The sequence below is a fragment of the Salvelinus sp. IW2-2015 genome, linkage group LG18, assembly GCF_002910315.2.
Source record: "Salvelinus sp. IW2-2015 linkage group LG18, ASM291031v2, whole genome shotgun sequence".
Taxonomy (NCBI): Eukaryota; Metazoa; Chordata; class Actinopteri; order Salmoniformes; family Salmonidae; genus Salvelinus; species Salvelinus sp. IW2-2015.
In genome coordinates, this window is record NC_036858.1 from 17237533 (window position 1) to 17251297 (window position 13765).

Below are 13765 nucleotides of genomic sequence, written 5' to 3' on the forward strand. Positions count from 1 at the left end.
GTTTTCAAGTCTCTAGAGACAGCAGGAGCGGTAGAGATACTCTTAATGATCYGCTATGAAAAGCCAACTGACATTTACTCCTGAGGTGCTGACTTGCTGCACCCTCGACAACTACTGTGATTATTATTATTTGACCATGCTGGTCATTTATGAACATTTGAACATCTTGGCCATGTTCTGTTATAATCTCCACCCGGCACAGCCAGAAGAGGACTGGCCACCCCTCATAGCCTGGTTCCTCTCTAGGTTTCTTCCTAGGTTTTGGCCTTTCTAGGGAGTTTTTCCTWGCCACCGTGCTTCTACACCTGCATTGCTTGCTGTTTGGGGTTTTAGGCTGGGTTTCTGTACAGCACTTTGAGATATCAGCTGATGTAAGAAGGGCTATTTAAATAAATTTGATTTGATTTGAACTTTTGCCTTAGTAGAGTATAGGGGTGCTATTGTGCCAAAAGGAGTAAATGGATAGAAATATTTTCCAGAAACGACTTTGTTGAACAGAAAGGGGTACACCTCCACACACCCACGAACAAAAGTATATTGTTTGACTAAAACTAAGGATTTGTGTGGTGTTCATTAGATAATAAATTTTAAAAAGCCAAAATTGGATGTGAACAATTGACTTCCATACTGGATCTTAAACAGCATGTCTAGCTTCTTGGCCATTTATTATTAACACGCTGTCCTTTGTGTAAAATGTTTAGTCTAAAGTTTTAAAAAAACATGGGAATTTTTATTTTATTTAGTATTATTTTATTTCTCCCTATATAGGCTAATTAGACATTGAAGCAATTCCAGCCGAAGGGTGTTTCAGATGTCAGACAGAGCAAAGCCAGCGGAGAGTTACTCAATAATGCTGTCATGGCCTCCGACAGTATAGCCTCATAAATGTGGGGGCATAGCAAAGAGGATTCCTGTTTTTCCTATTGGAACATGACATTATGAAATGTTTGTAATGGTTGTAATGGTGTGTGTCTGTGCATACATGCGTGTGTGTTGTTATTAATGAATAAATTACAAAAAGTTTAGATGAAACTGATGGTGTTTTGTGTTGCACAGATAATACATGATCAAATGTATCTTATATACAAAAGAGGTCAAGGAGGAAAAGGGTGGTGTTATGGCCTAGTTGACTAAATTCCTTACAGTCATGTTTTGGTTAAATTTATAGACGTTTAAATTCTGCAAAATGTGCTCTCAAACAAGTTGTATATCTTGCTACATTAGACAAGGACTCCCCCTAGTGGTCAAAAGTATACTAGATTAATGTGTGTTACTGCTTGGCTGGAGCAAAGGCCTGCACCCAAAGTGGCTCCCGTAAGGTGAAATGCCAAAACCTGACCTAGGTTCGTGGAAGAGAAACAAGCATCACTGCTCACAGACATGCATATAACTTAAGGACAAAAAGAGGACATCAATGTCTTAGGTTTGATATCTGCCTTCTGGTCTGTTAGACCATTTATTTTGCCCCAAAATATTGGCATATCACCAAGTATATAAGGGCAAGGGGTCGATTTGGAATGGGCGTTAGACAGAATTATTCCGTCTACCATTGGCAATATTGTCCTCAATTGCACTGTCAGTTCTACTGTGATAAAATGTTTCTCACCCAACCACAGATGTATCTCATACGAGCACAGGGGATATGGAAATGTTTTTTTGTGGCTCAAAGAGCATTGTGTCATCAACCGGAGGGTGTTTGAGACACAACAGAGAGAGAGACAGTAAAGCCAAGGGACGGTGACTCAATAATGCTGTCATGGCCCCCCGACAGTATYGCCTCAGAAACGTTGGGGAGTAGAGAGGAGGATTCCTCTTTCCCATTGGCAAAGAACAACATAGTCCCTAAGCTAAGGACATCCCCTTAAAAGATGCCCTAGCTAAACATGATGAGCATGCAGTATAGCTTTGTCTATGGGACAAATTGAATGAGATTGTTTTTTTCCATTCTTGCATAAAATGGTAACTGCTGGACTTTTTCTGAGGCACCTTTAGGTATGCAATTGATATTTTAATGMTAATAATGCATAATCATGTACAAAATGATGTATAATAATGTGATAATGCCTCAGACCTTGAATGGGCTCATTTTGTGTGGAAACAGAGCAAGCTGCTAATTCAGACTGAAGAGGCAAATAGAACTACTACGCACACATGAAATGTCTCCTTGTCAATCAATCTTTCCCTAGGTAAGAATTATATGTATTGCAAAATAAAAATACTTCAGCCATTACTAAGAGTCTGCTAGTAGGTGGATACCATAATGTGTCCCAAGAGATAATGTATGTCCAATACAGGTAATTTATGTGTCTTTTTATAAATAAATAAATATATGTCCTCTGTTTCACAGGCACACAGAGTAGACCTACAGGTTGACATATGCGCAAGACAATGGATGCATTCTCCTTTCATAGGAACTAGTCCATGAAGTTGAATCCACCTACAGTGACTCAGGGGTAGAGGTCTAACAGCACAGCCCTATAAGTGCATGGTACTATCAACTCACACTTGCCAGATACCACATTCTATTAAAGGTCCAATACGCAGAAATGCTACGCCATTTCCTGGTTTCTAAAATTCTAATAGTTTGTCTAATTTCAGTTTATGTGACAAAACAAGCAATGTATAGCYTAGAGAATCATTGTACCATCTAAACTGCTGTGAAATATATTTTGAATAACCAAACATATTGTAATTGGAGCTTTTTGAAGATGCAAAAATTAAACTTAAGAATGGGTGGCATAGAAATAGCACAACTAGAACAGCTCTACTGCTTCTTAGACTTTCTTTCAATGAGAATGACGGATCTATAACTCACATTTCTGTGTGAATTTAGTCTTAAAAGTTTTTTAGTTTTTTAAAAAGAATTTACCTAAAAAGTTACATAGTGCACCTTTAAACAACAGCCAGCCAAGTATGTGTAGCCTTTCTGGTTTCATACCTGGCAACCCGAAGCCACAGAACCTGTGCTGTGGCACAAACGAGTTAACTGATAGCCAAGTACGTCTGTAAAGGCTTTAGGTTTCTGAACAAACCACCTGGCAACCTCAGTACTGAACCTGCTTCATGCACTAACAGTGACTGGCTGTTTGGGATGTTTGTACACTTACCTTAATTGTACTTTATGTACCCTGTGATGAACCTGACTATTTTGGCTGTAGAGTATATGGCATTTTGCATTGGGGTTTTTCTGATACATAAAACAAGAGTAAAACAACATGTACATTTTAGAAATAGAAATAGGAATGTAAAGGATTCTATCCAATCATTCTGAATAATTTTATTGATAAACAATTAGTTATTTAATTCAGTTTTGTTATTTGAAGAATGTATTTGTATTTTACTATTAGTTCTGTGGTATATTATTTTTGAAATGTGTAGTGATGACAAAAAATATAATTCACAATACAAATGTACCAATGTACAAATTATTTTCTGCAAAAAGCAGATTTTATCTGGAAAACACTAGTTCCCTCATTACTTCATAATTACTTCACTGCCTTGATGTCATTGTTTGATGAAACAACATTTACAACATTTGTGAGTGGAATTTTGGTGTTGAACGTTGACAAAAATTCAAACAAAGTCCCTACGGGAGTATAGGATCCGCTAAAGTTAGTAGACTCTCTGGTAAGCAAGGGCTCTATATTATCAATCAAAGGAGTACAATACCGTGAGTAGGTTTGCTCTGTGTTTGGTCATTAGCTTTCGCCCTTCGATCCTGACTAGGTCTCTGCCAAGTATCCCTGCCTGCATGGGGGTAAGAAAGAGAATATCTCATTTCTAAGGCCACCAGACGAACAAACGAGTTGCACTTGAGTGCCTGGACGACAGCCCCACACAGCCCTTAAGCCGTGGTACGACCCATCCTCACCGGCGAATATATAGCTTCTCAAACAACACGTCAAGGGTGCATGCTGTTGACTAGTGCTATTTATATCTCATCCAGAACGTGACGCGTTGGTGTACCAAGTATCCAGGCCAAAGCAGTTGTTAATCAAATGTATGTTTTCTTTGGTGCTCATATTCATCAAACCACGCAAGAAGTCGTGTAGATTAATATTTGTGTTGAGTATATAGGCTCTGGGATCCATTGTTGAGGTTGCCAGCATTTCATGTGGCATTAAACTCCAATGCAGGGGTCTGTTGACTCGCTCGGACCTTTACCTCCAGCCTCGAGGGTATGTTGAATACATTATCCTCGTCTGGCCACAGATAACACTTACAAGCAAATTTGAGTAGGGTTACCCATTGAAATTACTTAGGTAGGAAAGTATGCGTTGCGCACGACGACTAGAGACTCTCGCTACTTTGGTCTGGATTGTCATTTCAGGCTTCTATATACTCCTTGTACAGGTTCGCTATACGAGGGACCACTATGTAGACTGGACACGCTCATTCCATGTACTCGAATTCTATTCGGTTACTTCTTGATACACTTTTCCCTGTACCAACAAAAAGGCCACACCTAATCTCCGCCATAGACTGGTTCTGAATCAGGTTATTGAGTCCAAGGGACCTTGCGAAGGGGGTCAGCCAGACCAGCCTCTAGGAAGAGTCTTGCGTGGTTCCAACTTCTTATTCCAATTTAAGAAAGATGGAGCCTGCTGTGTTCTTGGGACGCTTCAATGCTGCAGATAATGTTTTTGGTAACCCTTCCACAGATCTGTGCCTCTACTCAATCCCTATGCTCGGAGCTCTATGGATATTTCCTTCGAACTCCATGGCTTGATATTTTGCTCTGAACATGGCACTGATCGCACTGTGAACACCTATAATAGACAGGTTGTGCCTTTCCAAATCTTGTCCATCAATTGAATGTACCAGTGGGCTCCAATCAACCTCTCTCTGTGAGTAATTATGTCATGCTGCAGGAGGATGTATTCATAGAGGCGTAAGGGCAAGATGGAGCGCTGAAGAACTGAATGAAAAACTCTCCAGAAAGATCTACTCTACCTTTTTGCGAATAGCACTGGAATAATTGTGGCGTATATTTTTAGAAATACTCTAATAGCCTATAAATGGCAAGAGGATTTCTGTTCTTTTATATTATAATCAGGACAATATGTGGGCGCAAGGAGTGGGTGCGCCGTGATAGGAACAACTGTATTTGCTTTCGCATTCTTGCAATCTAATGGGGTGAGGTTGGTGTGTAGATCCCTCAGATGAGCGAACAAAAATAGGTAGTGGTATTAAATGGCGAGGGGAGAGACCTGAGGTTGTTTAGTTGTTTTGGTAAAGATGCGCCATTGGTATATTAAGACATAAGCACTGGCCTACAACTGTACAAAGGAAACTAAGCTCGGTAGGATGGATACCAAGGTTGAAGGCCGAGAAGTCTGAATATAATCGTTCGCACAAATGCGCACTGTATCAGATGTCTGCATAGTATTATTTTATTGAGGTTTTTCGATAGGAGTAAGTTGTATCTATTGTCATTTTGTCAATTCTCGAGAGAACTCGCTTCGCGATATATATACACAATGATCATGATTCAAAGGATACTTAAATCGCCTTAACAAAAGACCACATGTCCATGCAAGTAGTTTTTGTTTATTGAGAAAAAGTTCACCCTTTTATAGGGGGCCTAATTCGGGTGTAAATAGCCCTGGCCCCTATCATGTAATATGTTGAAATATTCTTTGGGCAGGTACACATGTTTATTAACAATTAGTCATTTCCTCAAGCAGACCTAAGCTCTCGAATTATATCCAGATGAGGCACACTCTATCTACATGGTATTGTGTCCCAGTAACGTTATATTATTTTTTAGTTTTTCATATTAGGCTACCTTCGAATAACATGCTGACTGGGTGTAGAACAAGGAAAAAATAATATCAGGCAAATCAACGCACTCCATAGCCGGCTCTAACTGCAACGTGGAATAGCCCTATACATTCAATGGCTATTCTATATACCCAGAATGAGGCCCACCATCCTCCCCTAATACTGCATTAGGATGCGCTCATAAATATGCTGCTAGCTGGCTCTGCACATAATGTTTTGAGAGGAATATAAGTTGATGGTACTGTGTGCATTTCATCAAATGCTCACCGTTTCAAACAACTATTAAATTATTGCGGCCGCCTCTGGTTCTTTCCTGTGTTTGGTCTGGAATCGTTCTCACCTGCCATTGGAACGCGGCTCCAACAGGTTCAAATAGAATGGAATCGGAACCCTGCACCAAGACCAGTCCTTTCTTTGAAGACGACCACCGGGTGAGCTGCGAACGGCTATGGTGTTCAGCACGATCCGAGTGCCCATAGTGTTCACGGACCGGTCAAGGCAAATTCAAAGTATTCTAATCAAAGCAATCACCGCAATTTATTGCTGCAACTCAGCACAGGGTGATGTAACAGCTCTATTGGGTTGCTGGTGCACAACAATCAGTAGAACTTGGATCCCAGCAAGTAACGTCGCTCTCGGGTCGAAAAGCGACTTTGGTTTCTGGGAAACGGGCCAGACACCACTGATAGGACCCTACGGGACCAACCTCCAGCTCACACTGCTATAGAAACACATCAAGCAATCATCAGTTGCACCACCTACACAGTGGGACTGGGGCTGTTTCGAGCGAAGCATCGTTAACGCATGACTGCTTTGTTCAAACAACACTATAAGCACCCGTTAAATTGGCGGTCTCCTGTCGCTAGCAGCAAGCCTGGAATGGCATTGAAAACTACTGAACCTTTATTTTGGCTGTAGGGGTATATTCAAGGTTTCAGAGCACACTATAAGTTGTGATACGGGTTGAAACCGACTTGGAAGGGGTATTTCTAGGACTGTGACACCACTCGCAACTTAAAGAAGGAGTAACAGACTAATGGTAACATAGTCTAAGGTTACATAGAACACTAATCCGCGGTAATTGAGTCAACAATGGTTGTGATATGCTTAAAGTCCAATGTCATTTACTGGGATATATTTTATTGATAAAGCGAGTCAGTTTAGCAGGAAATGCTTGATTTGCTTATAACTAGTATATCCTCAGGACATTTTTGGGTTATTTGGAAGGGAATGTATTTTGTATTTTACTAATTAAGTTATGCAGTAATTAACCAACGATGTGCTATATGTGAGATCTAATATTTTATCTAGTATACTCTCCATGTACGAACTACTTGGATGAACCCATTATATAACATCACAACGTGTAAAAAGAAGTGTATCAAACACAAATAAATAAAATTGGTACATATAAGAATATATGCCAATGCAGTGAGGGTTAACAAATTATTTGATCACTGGCCATCAGGTGGCAAAGCCCAAAAGATAAGATGTCTTCATAGTAGATCTGTGGGAATAAACACTAAGGTTCCTCATGAGTATCAACTAGTAATATTACATAGAGATGAGTAATTCATAGTATATTAAGGCGTATATAAACATAAAGTGGCATAGTTTAAAGTGGCTAGTGATAGCAATGTATTACATAAATCACGATGGCAAGATGCAGTAGAATTGATGGCCATAGAGTTTGATAGTGTCATAATTATGGTTCATGGAATACTCTGGATAGTCAACAAAAGTTATAACAGACTAATTTGTTAGGGTGAAGGTGAGGAGTAGTAATATTGTGATGGGTTTATATATAACAGGGCATGGCGTTTAAAGTGGCTAGTGATACATTTTTGACATAAATTTCATCAATTCCCATTATTAAAGTGGCGGAGTTGAGTCAGTATGTTGTGCAGCAGCCACTACAAGTGTTAGTGGTTGGCTGTTTAACAGTCTGATGGGCCCTTGAGATAGAAGCTGTTTTTCAGTCTCTCGGTCCCTGCTTTGATGCACCTGTACTGAACCTCGCCTTCTGGATGATAAGCGGGGTGACAAGCAGTGGCTCGGGTGGTTGTTGTCCCTTGATGATCTTATGGCCTTTCCTGTGACAATCGGGGTGGTGTAGTGTCCTGGAGGGCAGGTAGGTTTGCCCCCGGTGATGCGTTGTGCAAGACCTTCTGGAGGAGCCTTACGGTTGTGGGCGGAGCAAGTTGCCGTACCAGGCGGTGATATCAGCCCGACGGTATGCTCTCGATGTCGCATCTGTAGAAGTTTGTGAGTGCTTTTGGTGACAAGCCAAATGTCTTTCAGCCTCCTGAGGTTGAAGAGGCGCTGCTGCGCCTTGCCCTTCCACAGCGCTGTCTTGTGTGGGTGGACCAATTCCAGTTTGTCCGTGATGTGTACGCCGAGGAACTTAAACTTACTACCCGTTCCACTAGCTGTCCCCGTCGATGTGGAGTAGGGGGGTGCTCCCTTTGCTGTTTCCTGTTGGTCCACAATCCATCTCTTTGTTTTGTTGACGTTGAGTGGTGAGGTTATTTTCCTGACACCACACTCCGAGGGCCCTCAACCTCTCCCTGGTAGGCCGTCTCGTTCGTTGTTTTTGGTAATCAGCCTACACTGTAAAGTGTCGTCCGCAAACTTGATGATTGAGTTGGAGGCGTGCATGGCCACGCAAGTCCGTGGGTGGAACAGGGAGTACAGGAGAGGGCTCAGAAACGGGCACCCTTGTGGGGCCCACAGTGTTGAGGATCAGCGGGGGGTGGATAATGTTGTTAATACCCTCACCGCCTGGGGGTGGCCCCGTCAGGAAAGTCCCAGTACCCAGTTGCACAGGGCGGGGTCGAGACCCCAGGGTGCTCGAGATTGAATGAGAGTTTGGAGGGTACTATGGTGTTAAATGCTGAGCTGTAAGTCGATGAATCAGGCATTCTTCACTAAGGTATTCCTCTTGTCCAGAATGGGTTTAGAGCAGTGTGCAGTGTGGTTGCATCTCTAGTGGACCTATTGGGTCCGTAAAGCAAATTGGAGTGGGTCTAGGGTGTCAGGTAGGGTGGAGGTGGATAGGTCCTTGACTTGTCTCTCAAAGCACTTCATGATGACGGAAAGTGAGTGCTAGGGGCGGTAGTTCGTTTAGCTCAGTTACCTTAGCTTCTTGGAACAAGGAAAATGGTTGGCCCTCTTGAAGCATGTGGGAACAGCAGACTGGGATAAGGATTGGATTGAATATGTCCGTAAACAACAACCAGCCAGCTGAGGGTCTGCGCATGCTCTGAGGAAACTAACTAAACCTCAAGGGGAAACGTGCCGAAGATATAGGAAAAACCACTGCCAAGCCAATTTGGTGTGAAAGCCCTTTATAACTCGTGCAAATGGCCAAGCTTAAGTGTCTCATTATGTTAATATTGTGTGTGAACACTGTAAATCTGGTTAATTAAATCAGAGTTGACAAAAAATACAAATCTTGTGTTTGTGTGTCACTGAAAAAGCACTCAAGATCAATCAATTTGCCCTCATAAAATGGTTACCCAATTGTGGCCAGTGGGAAGGTGGGAAATGAAAACAAGATGTTATTGTCAGAGAAAAGTTTGGAACTCTCTTTTATTGGTCTTTTCAATTAATTTAAGCTGCCCTGTGATGTAACCAGGCAGGTCAAAACTCCAATCCTAACCTAAATAGGCTGAAATTTCAGGCGCCCTTTTAAAATCAGCTTCTTACACTAAAGGCATTCATTAACATTTTTCATAATTTCAAGCAGTATTACTTTCAACCTCATAGTCGTGAAGATATATACTCGAGTGTAACAAAACATGTGAGGAACACCTTCTTAATATTGAGTTGCACCCCCTTTTGCCATCAGAACAGCCTCAAGTTCATTGGCATGGACTCTACAAGGTGTCCCGAAATGAGTTGCCACAGGGATGCTGGCCCATGTTGACCTCAGTATGTCAGTTCTGGCTGGATGGCCTTTTTTGGGTGGTGGACCAATTCTTTATAGCAGACGGGAACTGTTGAGCAATGAAAAACCCAGCAGCGTTGCAGATCTGACACACTCAAACCGGTGCACCTGCGCCACTACTACATATACCGTTCAAAGGCACTTAAATATTATTGTCTTGCCCATTCACCCTACTTGAATGGCACCATAACAATCATGATCCGGGTCAATTATCTTCAAGGCTTTGAAAATCTTATTCAAGCCTGTCTTTCCCTTCACTCCCTTCATCTAGATTGAAGTGGGAGTTTAACAAGTGACATCAACTAAGGGATCTGTGAGTTTTCACCTGGATTTACGCATGAGTCAGTTCATGTCATGGAAAGATCAGCGTGTTCTTAAATGTTTATACCGCTAGTGTATATAATCAAACCAGAATCCTGGGTTTCGCTTGACTGCCACTGGACTTTTAACTACCCTCAAAAGTGCAAGCAATGTTAAAACCATGAGATACATGCTATGTGTGGCATTTACCTTCAACACACGCAGCTCTGCAATGATGTCAATCTTTTGTCTAATGATTAACACCTGTGTTAACCTAAGGCTGTGATTCAGTTAAAGACGCATTGTCGACATTGTACTTGATTTTACCAGGGCAGGTAATCTTAACGTTTGAGCCGTAACCTCTAACACGGAGTTACGCATGAATGTGATCCAAGAACGTCAAGGGAAATTCCCCTTTGAAGACCACATTGTTTTCGACAATAACCTTTGGATTGAAATCCTAGAGGAAATCAACAATAATGCGAACTCGAAAAATATGAATAATTATTCCATTCTAGCGGAGCTCCTTTAGTGAAGTGAGTTGCAGTACACACAAAAAATGGTCACTCTTTGCTGGCTCACGCTCTTTCGTTCTTAGTAAGAGACGTAGTGCATAAGAGGCCCAGGCGGCCAGCCATCTTTCCTGTTTTCAGTGAGATTCATGTTCGCATTAATAAGTAGCTGCTTTGTAACACCGCCGCTCGCTCGTCCTTGCATAAGTGTTAATAGTCAAACGCTTAGTCCATGGAATCCACGCCTAACGCTCCATGCCCCAAGTTATCAACGAGTGTGGTGACAGCCATGAGACATGGGGTGGGCCGCATCTGAGAAACTATAGCAAATTATCGTATGTCTCCTCCACAGCTTCAGGCTTCAGCTTGTTTGTTCTTTGTTGGCTCTTGCGGACATGTTGTCTGACACTTCTCCCTCTGAAGCTGCAAGACAGACCTTTGTACTATGAAAGGATCCATCGCTCTGCAATCTTCAGGTTACGTGCTGATGAAAGAAAAGAATACGGTCTATCGTGCTCCTATCTTTTTTGGGGTGTTGGGTATCTTTTACATTTTTTGGACAGAGCTCAGCCAACAGCTTCCCGCATGTCACACAGAAAGGCATAATCTTCGTTCTTGGGTTTGGCCCTTCTAGCTCTGAGGAGCTGGTGGGTCCCTGTGTGCTTGCTGAGTGGGGGACTTCGCCCCCATGTCTGAACTTGCTTCTACCAGTCGTGGCCCCAAGGGTCTGTCGGGGACCCATATGTCAGCGCTATGAGAACCAGTACCACTTCGCCTCGCTGTAAGCCGCCACGACGCTCGCCAAGGTTCTCTGCTACATGTTCAGCCCGCCAGAAGGGAAAAGGGCCCCAGCAAACTGGAAGTTTGAGCCACAGGTAACAAATACTTAAAGGGAAAGTTAAAGGTTTTAAAACTTGATGTTAGATGTTTCCTTCACCTGAAAGTAGTCTATCACCGTTAAGTATGTCAAACCAAATAATTGAGCAGATATCATTTGATTTGGCCATGAACATTTTGGAAACACACGGTTGCTCCTATATCACTCCTATTGATTTTTAGCTAGCAGTGCCAAAAGTTAGCTGATGTTTGTAGTGGCTGTTAAAAGTTAAAAGGGATACTCCGGGATTTTGGCCCTTTATTTATTTCCCCAGAGTCAGATTAAACTTGTGAATACATTTGTATGTCTCTGTGTCCAGTATGAAGGAAGTTAAGAGGTAGTTTCGCGAGCCAATGCTAACTAGCGTTAGAGCAATGACTGGAAGTATATGGGCATCTGCTACCATATCTGACTTCCAGTCACTGCGCTGGTTAGCATTGGCTCGCAAAACTACCTCTAACTTCCTTCATACTGGACACAGATACATAAAATGGTAATCACAAGTTCAGCTGACTCTAGCGAAGTAATAAATGGCCTCATTGCCAAAATCCAAGTATCACTTTCAATTGTATTCTGAACATCCCCTTTGAAGGGACATTACACCCATAATCAACTTTGTTAGAGGTTTTCAGACTACAAAGTATTCTATTGACAGAGGAATCTGTTTTGTAGTATCAGCTATAACTCTATAATCTAAAATGAATTGAACAGGTAAACACCAATATCATTTCCAGATTCTCTCATTATTTACATTAGACACTTTGGAGTTATAAAAACATCTGACAAAATTAGATTTTTAGAGTGTAATATCCCTTTAATGAAATTGGGATTCAGAGGGTGATTAAACAGCCATCACATCTATTGGTTTACGCATGACACTGAAATTTTGAAAATAAGAAATTGTTATGCTATTTGTAAATAACAAGCATGACTGGAGTGTTCCTGTACTAGATTTAAAAAGAGGAAATGCTCATTTAAAAAAACGAGAAAGCACCACATTTGTGGTTGGCATAGAGCCTCATCATCTGCAGACAATTATGTTTCTCAGTTCACTGAAGCCAAAATGTACTGTGCATGGTTTGTCTTGTTGGGAAAGCCCCCACTTACTGCAACATTCAACACAAGATAGCTTCTTCAAAAACTCCCATTTTCGAACCCTTAACGCTTTGTTGACCCCTCAACATTTCCCCTTCCAGTTAGCCAACGCCACAGCGGATGGCAACATGACCCCTTCCCAATAGGTGAGCTGGACCCGAAATTGGTGAACAGCCAGGCCGTCCAGCTGGACTATACCAACTCCTCCTACACTCGGGGGCACCTCAACCCCAGCCTTCACCACCGGACCCAGGAGGGCCGCTCGTCCACCTTCACCCTGACCAACGTGGTCCTCAGAAGGTTGGCTCCAACAACGGGCCCTGGGAGACACTGGAGAACCAGGTCAACCACACTCTGGGCCCTACTGCCTCGGTGTGGCCTACGTTGTGACGGGGGTTATTCCCTACCTGGACAACAAAGCACTGGATCAAGGGTCATCGAGTGGCAGTGCCGGAGTACATGTGGTCAGCCTACTGCTGCCTAAGTACAACAAGAGTCTACTTAACAAGGTTAATCTTAGCAAGGTTTTCCCCACGTATGCTGCTATTGGACGCAATGGACCCAAACAGCACAGAAGAGATTGGTGCCCATTGACAAAAGCAGTCACAAAAGGTTCTGGGGTTACGATGTAAGGCGTATGCCTCTGGATACGTTGGAGATGTACCTGAAGGAGCGATTTGGGACCGTCATCAGTGTGTTTTTATGAACAATGCTCTGGGTTACCAATGACCATAATCTACCATATGCATATCTAATAGATTATCAAGTTCATGTTCTAAGGGGGGTGTATTGTAATGGATCATGTGTGCATAGACAGCAATTACATTTCTTTCAATTATTTGGCACTAACATCACAAGTAGTAATGTCCTCAATTTTAGCACAAGTGCTCTTAAAATGGTCTAGTTTGCTCAACAGTCTAGGTAAGAAAGTAAATCATGGACATCAAAAATATGGTAACACTTTATATATAACAGTGTCAAATAAATGTAATACGCATGAAATGTGTCCCAAATGTCATAATAAAATGTCACTGAAAGTCAAACTACAAGAGTCTCATTTTGAAGAATTGGAAACAGTTATGACATACACTCAGATTGCCAGTTAATTAGTACACCTCTCTAGTATCAGATTGGATGCCCATTTGCCTCCAGAACAGCCTGATTCTTCAGGGCATGGATTCTAGAAGGGTGTGTACGTTCAATATATTGCTCAATTGGTATCAAGGAACTTAACGAGGTGTGCCAGGG

At 42.0% G+C, this 13765-nt stretch overlaps 1 pseudogene; it reads left to right on the forward strand.

The window, feature by feature from the left end:
- The first annotated feature begins 11166 nt into the window (after window positions 1-11166).
- Window positions 11167-13272, forward strand: LOC111977655 (endonuclease domain-containing 1 protein-like; annotated as a pseudogene).
- The last annotated feature ends 493 nt before the right edge of the window (window positions 13273-13765 follow it).